The sequence below is a fragment of the Canis lupus genome, chromosome 29, assembly GCF_011100685.1.
Source record: "Canis lupus familiaris isolate Mischka breed German Shepherd chromosome 29, alternate assembly UU_Cfam_GSD_1.0, whole genome shotgun sequence".
Taxonomy (NCBI): domain Eukaryota; kingdom Metazoa; phylum Chordata; class Mammalia; order Carnivora; family Canidae; genus Canis; species Canis lupus.
The window spans coordinates 22,274,059-22,282,026 of NC_049250.1; the positions used below are offsets into that span (position 1 = coordinate 22,274,059).

The 7,968-nt window shown below is 42.2% G+C and overlaps 1 long non-coding RNA gene and 1 pseudogene across 1 annotated transcript; both read left to right on the plus strand.

The window, feature by feature from the left end:
- Positions 1-297: 297 nt before the first annotated feature.
- LOC100856004 lies at positions 298-1,012 on the plus strand (annotated as a pseudogene).
- Positions 1,013-5,546: 4,534 nt separating this feature from the next.
- LOC111093217 lies at positions 5,547-7,635 on the plus strand. The gene is made up of 3 exons (XR_005380871.1): positions 5,547-5,608; positions 6,148-6,321; positions 6,990-7,635. It is a non-coding gene; the product is annotated as an uncharacterized LOC111093217 (long non-coding RNA).
- The last annotated feature ends 333 nt before the right edge of the window (positions 7,636-7,968 follow it).

Here is a 7,968-nt window from a genome sequence, read left to right on the forward strand (position 1 = left end):
GGAAAAGAAGGGTTTTCAGCAAGATGCTCACAGGGCCATCTTGGTGCCATTTGTTTGAATCACCTGTTTTCTACAGTGCTCATTGTAGCATCAGAAAAATAAATTAATTAATTAATAAATTTTAAAGATTATTTATTTATTTATTTATTTATTTATTTTTCTGATGCTACAATGAGCACTGTAGAAAACAGGTGATTGAACTCCAATAAAAAAAAAAAAGAAAGAAAAGAAAAGAGGCCGTCTCTTTCCGCTGGGAGCCCAAAGCTAGAAAGCCTCTTGGTGTCGGGGGGCCTCACCATGCCACAAAATGAATATATTGAGTTACACCGAAAGCGCTGTGGCTATCGTTTGGATTACCATGAGAAAAAGAGAAAGAAAGAAGGTCTAGAGGCTCATGAACGTTCGAAGACTCCACAGGGAGCAGTACCTGCGTATCTACTGGACAGGGAGGGGCAGTCCCGAGCTAAAGTACTTTCCAATATGATTAAACAAAAGCGAAAAGAGAAAGCGGGAAAGTGGGAAGTTCCTTTACCCAAAGTTTGTGCTCAGGAAGAAACAGAAGTATTAAAAGTCATTCGAACAGGACAGAGAAAAAAGAAAGCATGGAAGAGGATGGTCACTAAAGTCTGCTTTTTGGAGACGGCTTTACTAAAAAACCACCTAAATACGAAAGATTCATTAGGCCAATGGGCTTACATTTCAAAAAGGCCCATGTAACACATCCTGAATTGAAAGCCACCTTTTGCCTGCCAATACTCGGTGTAAAAAAGAATCCCTCATCCCCACTATATACAACTTTGGGTGTTATTACCAAAGGTACTATCATTGAAGTGAACGTGAGTGAGTTGGGCCTTGGGCCTTGTGACACAAGGAGGCAAAGTTATTTGGGGAAAATATGCCCAGGTTACCAACAATCCTGAAAATGACGGATGCATAAATGCAGTCCTGCTGGTTTAACAGCAGTTTCAGACAAGTAATCCCTTATAATTACTGAAGACTACACACCCGTCAGGAAGACCACCATTGTTGTGGTGGCTCTGGATGCTACCAAACAGCCTTACGTATCTACAGTCATCAAGACATTTATTCTACTGTAAAACAGTTGAAATAGACATTTATTAAAATTAAAAAAAAAGAAAAATAAATAAATAAATAAATAAATAAATAAATAAATAAATATTGGGTAATAAAATGCAAAAGTCATCGAGAGGGCAATACAACTAAGACTGCATTCCTGTATTGGTCAGGGTGTCCGGAGAAGCAGAAATAGTAGAATGAGAGAGAGAGAGAGAGATTGATTTGTTTGAAGGAATCGGTTCATGTGATGATTATGGAGGCTGGCAAGTCCAAACTCTTTAGGGTAAGCAGTGGCTGGAGACCCAGAGAAGAGTTGATGCTGCAGTTTGAGTCCAAAGGCAGTTCGCTGGTTGAATTGACTGAGAGGTCAGTCTTTTTTCTAATAAGGCCTCCAACCGACTGAATGAGACCCACTTACATTATGGAGGCTGACTTCTTTTACTCAAAGTCTAACTGACTTAAATCTTAATCTCATCTGAAAAAAGACCTTCACAGAAATGTTGGGAATAATGTTTGACCAAATACCTAGATATCAAGGCCTAGCTAAGCTGACAAATAAAATTAACCATCACAATTCCATAACTACTTCTCACCTGTAGACCCAACCATTTGGAGACAGAGACTATCTCTTCCTCTCCATCCCTCTGTTACATAGCACAGGTCTGGCTCATGGTAGATGTGCAGCATGTGTCGAGATGGGTGTGTCACTGAGTGAGAGAGCAAATTGCGAAGAGGACAGGCACTAATATTACTGATTTATCAATCCAGAATGTCACAATCTACAGTCAAGTTCTCTTAGCCCGGGACCTGGCCAGCCTTCAGAGGAAGCCATATCACACTGTAAGGACAGGCCCCGGCCACCACGATTACCCTAAACCCACAATTATCCTACCCTACCCATATTTCTAGACCTACCAAAAACTTGCCCTGAGCCCAGAGACTACTAATCCATCCCAGTGATGTTGCCCTGCCGTGAACAGTGATCAGTGGGAAGCACAAGTCCTATAGACCAGAGGTATGGCCCCTCCGGGGGATGCTTGAGTATAGGCTCCTCACTAGAAGCCTCCTTTGCCTCAGTCCAGGCAGGTAGCTGCGGGAACAGCAGTTCACAGCGACCTGCAGCCACACAGTGGCCCCTTGCTGCCTCAACCCCTGCCGAGAGTGTACAGCTTCTCTAGCCATCACAGTCCTTTTCCATTTTTCTATGTGGGTGTTTGTCCCCTCCCTTCTGGGTTTCCCATTTTACTGATTAGTTCAAATTTGCCTGAGCTAGAATCTTTCTTGAAACCACAGAGCCCCAGATCCTCTGACCTGCTGATATTCCCCCTCCTTCTGGAGCCTCAGAAGGGCAGGACTCTGGGTGCCCAGTCAGTTCAGAACAGCCTGGTTTAGTAAAGACATTTCAATAGCTGTGGTCACTATGGCACAAAGGCCAGGAAATTCCAGAGGCCCAGAAAGTGATTTGAAAGAAGGAACAAAGGACAAGTTTGTTTTTTATATAAGGAATAAAAATCTTCTATTCAATGTGGTGATCTTGTCCTAGTCATGCAAAAATGGTTTGGAGTTTTTTTAAATGAAAAATCTACTTCGGGGAATAAGTTCTAAGGTCTCACTTATTTCACAGGAAAATTCACACACACACATTCTTATTGAGGGAGGGAGACTATGATTTTATTTAGGGGAAGGGATAGAAGCTGGGCTTGGTAGACATTAGACTACATCAACTGTAGTCAGAAGCAGGTTTGAGGTGGGGATTAGAGGACCAGGCTTCCCCCAACAGAGGAGTGGACCTGTTATGTGCACCTATCCCTTTGTAGGCACAAAAGTGAGGACATGCAGTCTGTGTGGAAGGGGTTAGTTTTGTGTACAGGTGGGAAGCATACCTGGTGGGCAGCGTCCCAGAAAATCAACAGCCTAAAAAGTATGGGTCATATGTTGTCTGATGTGATAACACACATATTTATGGGTCACTTACCAATTGCCAGGCACTGTTCCAAGTGCTTTGCATAGATAATCTATTTATTTATTTATTTATTTATTTATTTATTTATTCATGAGAGACACAGAGAGAGAGAGGCAGAGGGAGAAGCAGGGTCCATGCAGAAGCCCGACGTTGGGACTCAATCCCGGGTCTCCAGGATCACACCCTGGGCCGAAAGCAGGCGCTAAACCGCTGAGCCAAACAGGGATCCCAATAATCTCATTTAATGTTCACAATGTTCCTATGGAGTAACTATGAAAATTCTCCCTACTTTGGAACTATGGAATCTGAGGCCTAGAGAGTTGATGTGACTTAATTTGTCAAGTGAATAACTAGTAAGTGATAGAGCTAGGAATTAGTCCTATAACTGTCACTCTTAAATGACATGCACACACACACTCATGTACACATACACACAGATTTTGGGGTGCTAAGGTCAGATGTCCTGTCTCTTCTCCTCTTACACAGAAATGGCATACAAACTCACTTTTTCACCTCCACAATCCCTGCCTGAGCCAATTTCCTGACCTCTATTCCTGTTCCATCTCACTCCAACATTCCAGTTACAAATCTAAACAGCTGTATTCCAGTCTTGACCTTTCCTTCATTATGTTCCCGTCTATGAGAGCTCTGGACTGAGAAGTCACCACATACTGGGATTAATAGGCATTCTATGACCACTCAATAGCTGCCCTTGGACACCTGTTACTTTGGTCTTGGCAATGATGGACCACATGGAGAGGAAGCTGAAGAACTCTGCCTCAGCCCTCAGGAGACCCCAGTTCTACCTCTGACCTATGAGGCAGCCTCCTGGGCACAAGGTTCTTATCCCTAAACTTAAGAAATTGGCATCAGCTACCTCTGAAACACTAACAAGTTGTGTTTCAGTGGTCTCTTTCCAGGGGTCCCAGACTGGTGATTCTTCTTTTTGTAGCCACCACTCTTGCCCAGGCAGCTTGGTGGTCTATCTTGGGGCAGGAACGAGACACAAGGAGATTTATTTGAGGAACCTGGCCATCCACACACACAAGTGTTCATGGTGTCCTCTGGGGCATAAAAAAGTAAGACCCAAACACTGACAGCGACTGCATCTTTGCCAAGTCTTGCTTCCCTGAGCTTTCTGATTTATAGGATCAAATTTATTCCTCGATTCAGAACGACTTGTTCTTCCTCTCCTTTCAGGATATTTATGGAGGAGAATTGTAGAATCACTCATGGTCATTCAGTGAAAATAAAAATGGCATAAGACTAAATGACTCATCGTTTTAAATCAATACTTTAGAGAAAGGTAAATATTTGCAATTTATCCATTCTGTGCATTATACAGCATTATAAAGCATCAAAGAACAAAAATAGCTTCTGGAAGGCAGGCAGGTGCCTAAGCTAAGTTAGCGCCAAGAGTCACGTGTAGTTAGGGAAACCACCCCTCAGAGAGGTGAGGGAGAGCTCCTTTTCTTTGATGTACCAGCCTGGCCTTTGGAATTTGCTGATCTTTCCTTAGAATGGTGGGATTAATGCAGTGAATCTAATCCTCTTTCAGGCATTGCTGGGACTACCCAAAGGAAGAGAGAAAATAAATACGGTTAGTGGCTTGGCAGCCAGTGAGGCAAGTGGGGTGCAGATTATTCCTGACTAGCTAATTTATTGCTTTATGAAACCCTCCTTCCCAAAGTTGAATCCTCCCCAAACTACATTTCCCAGCTTTGCTCATACATGCTTGCTCCAAACACATAACCAACACCAGCTATATCATTTGTAGGGCCCAGTGAAAATTGGAAATGTGGGGTCCTTAATTCAAAAAGTAGGAGGGAAAGGTGCAGTTAAAGGTACTACAAGATAATCCATTTTTCTTTAAAAACATTTTATTACTCATAAAATGTGCTATGGTGTCATAGTAATGTGTTAATAGCAACATAAATTTAAAAATTGAAAAAAATTGTGTCATAATTTTAAATCAGATGGTAAGAGACAATACTTTATTAATGTGCCATCTTGACTGATCTTAAGATTTTTCTAACCTGCTTTCCCAAAAATCCATGTATTATTAGGTTCTCAACACTTATGCTTTTAGCAACATGAGTTTCAATCAATTTAATCAAAAGTGATGTCAGTTGCTCTTATCAAATGTAGAACACAAATAATTTTCCATAATTTTTGATTTTGAGAAGGACTTTTCTGATGCCACTGTTATTGGAGTTGTTAAGAATATTTTATAGTCTCTGACAACATTTTTAATGAGTAATTTTGAAATATAAACTTTAATACCCCTAGACTTGATAATTCTTGCAGAAGAACTTTTCTAAAAAGATTTAACTTCTCATACAAATCAGTTTTGTGTAGGTCTGAATTTAATTTTATTTTATTAAAGATTTTATTTGTTTACTTATTTGACAGAGAGAGAGAGAGAGCACAAGCAGGGGGAGCAACAGGCAGAGGGAGAGGGACAAGCAGACTTCCTGGTGAGCAGGGAACCCACATGGGGCTCCATCTCAGGACCCTGGGATCATGACCTGAGCTGAAGGCAGACGCTTAACCTACTGAGCTACCCAGGTACCCTACTGAATTTAATTTAAATGTAAATTTATACAATGACATTTTGATGTTTCCTCTGGCATTTCCTATAATTTGCTGAGGCCATACAGAAAACTAAAAGTGTGTTCATGATTTGTACATAATTCAGAAGAACTATTTATGCTTTCCATCACTGTATAATCAATGATAAAGAAAAATTAACCATGAAACTATTTTCCTGTTGATGATTGATTTCATGTAAAGCTTCATCTGAAAATAGTGTTCTTTTCCATCAAATGTGACAATATCAAATTTCGAACTTCTACTTCTAACCCTGTAAATATTTGCTTTGCAATGTTGCACAGTTTTACAAACCAGAGACTCCAAACTCTGAAGAATTCTAACGATTCTCTAACATGTTTATTACAATGCCCACGTGTATGTTTTTATTGTGTAATAATTCACTAAGCACCAGCAGTTCCTATCCCGACTCTCAGGCTGGAGAATAGAAATCAGATTAGATGGAAAAAAAAAAAAAGAAATCAGATTAGATTCACTGCATTCATATTTTTGCACAGAGGTTGCAAGGAGGCACTGACAACGTGGCTTCCCATTCCGGTCCCTGCTCTACCCTCTACAGATCCCTTTCTCTCTCCAGGCAGCAGACACTACCACCACAGCTGCCGTCACCACCACCAACCTGGGCCCAGGTCCCGGCCCAGCCACCTCTTGGATGCCTTGGACTGTCACAGGTGAGGACGTCAGCACTGGGCATCCTCACACCTGCAGATCTGAGTGCACATGTAGATGCTGTTGCCCAGGGCACCTCCTCTGCCCGTGCCCATGCTCCACTGTCCCAGGAAAACAAAAGTTCAAAGGTCAAATTATTAAGAATTTCAAGACAGCAGCAGACGCTGTCTGTAGACCAGTGTGCCAAGCACAGGCCCCTTCGGAGACAGGATTCCCTGTTTTGCTGTACAGACTGCAGGCCATGAAGCCACTCTACAGAAAGGCAGGTCTAGTGATGAGACACATGCCTGACAGTCTGACTCAGGAGTGAGCTGTGTAGAGACAGGTGTGGCAGGGTGAGGCGGGGGGTGGGGGGGAGGCTGTTCTGTTCTGTGGGCATGGTGGCCAATGGACACAGTATGTTTCTGGGGTAGACAGTAGTGGTGATTTCTATACCACTGCGACTAGAATGGTGGATGGAGGCTGCAAGGCCTTGATCAAGCCAGTGAGACGGAATAATTCTGGGAGTTATTCCTGGAAATGTACCCCAAAGCCAATTTCTCTAAATCCCCTGGGGTGCTACGAGCCATCCACTATCTCCAATAAATCTCTCTCTCTTTAAACTAGATCAAGTGAATTCTTGTTTGCAAGTAAGAACCCTGATAATATGATAATTTTACTCATTTTACAGATTGGAGTATTTGCGAAATGGCGTATTATCATCTTTCTACCGATGAAGAAACTAGGTGCCAGAGAGAACTTGCCTATGTCCATGATACAAATGGATGATACAGTCCAGATTCAGACCTAAAGCCTGGACTCTGCTACCATACTGTACAAATTCTTCTTCATACAACATCAGAGAGCTCAATAAACCATCCTCTATACTGCATCATAACTTTGTACTGAATATCTGATCCTTTTTTTCCTGGGATAACATCTTTCCCCAGGGGAACTATCTCTTCTATACTTGGTGGTATTGTCAACCACATGCCTTAATTACCCAGTAAATGCGAGGTACATGAACAGCCTTGGCCAATCAGAGTATCTCACCTTTCAAAACACAATGATGGGCCTGGTGATGGACTCTTGACCCAGACAAGGTCATTTTGAGTCCACTTTGGAGGGACACATGCTATGCTGGGAAAGTGGGTCTCTCCTTCTGAGGTTATAGTCATCATGTAAGTTAATTTAAACCATTTTTTCTATCCAAGTGGAGCAAGAAGCCAACATAGAATAAAGCTGAGTTGGGAGACACTCTGATGATGTCATTTAAGCCCCTGGATCCAGCCATTCCTGAAGCTTAGAGTGATCCAATAAATTCTTCTTTTTCCCTATGCTATTTGAGTTGGTTTTCTGTCTTTAAACATTAAAACAACAGCAACAACAATAACAAAAACAACAAAGCACTACAAAGATAACTTCCCACAGCAGAAGGGGCAGCAGACTTGAGTCTTTTTTTTTTTTTTTAAAGATTTTTTATTTATTCATGAGAGACACAGAAAGAGGTAGAGACACAGGCAGAGGGAGAAGCAGGCTCCATGCAAGGAGCTTGATGTGGGACTCGATCCTCGGTCTCCAGGATCATGCCCTGGGCTGAAGGTGGCGCTAAACCGCTGAGCCACCCGGGCTGCCCCTGGAGTTGTATTTTTTGACCACTGTCTGCTACC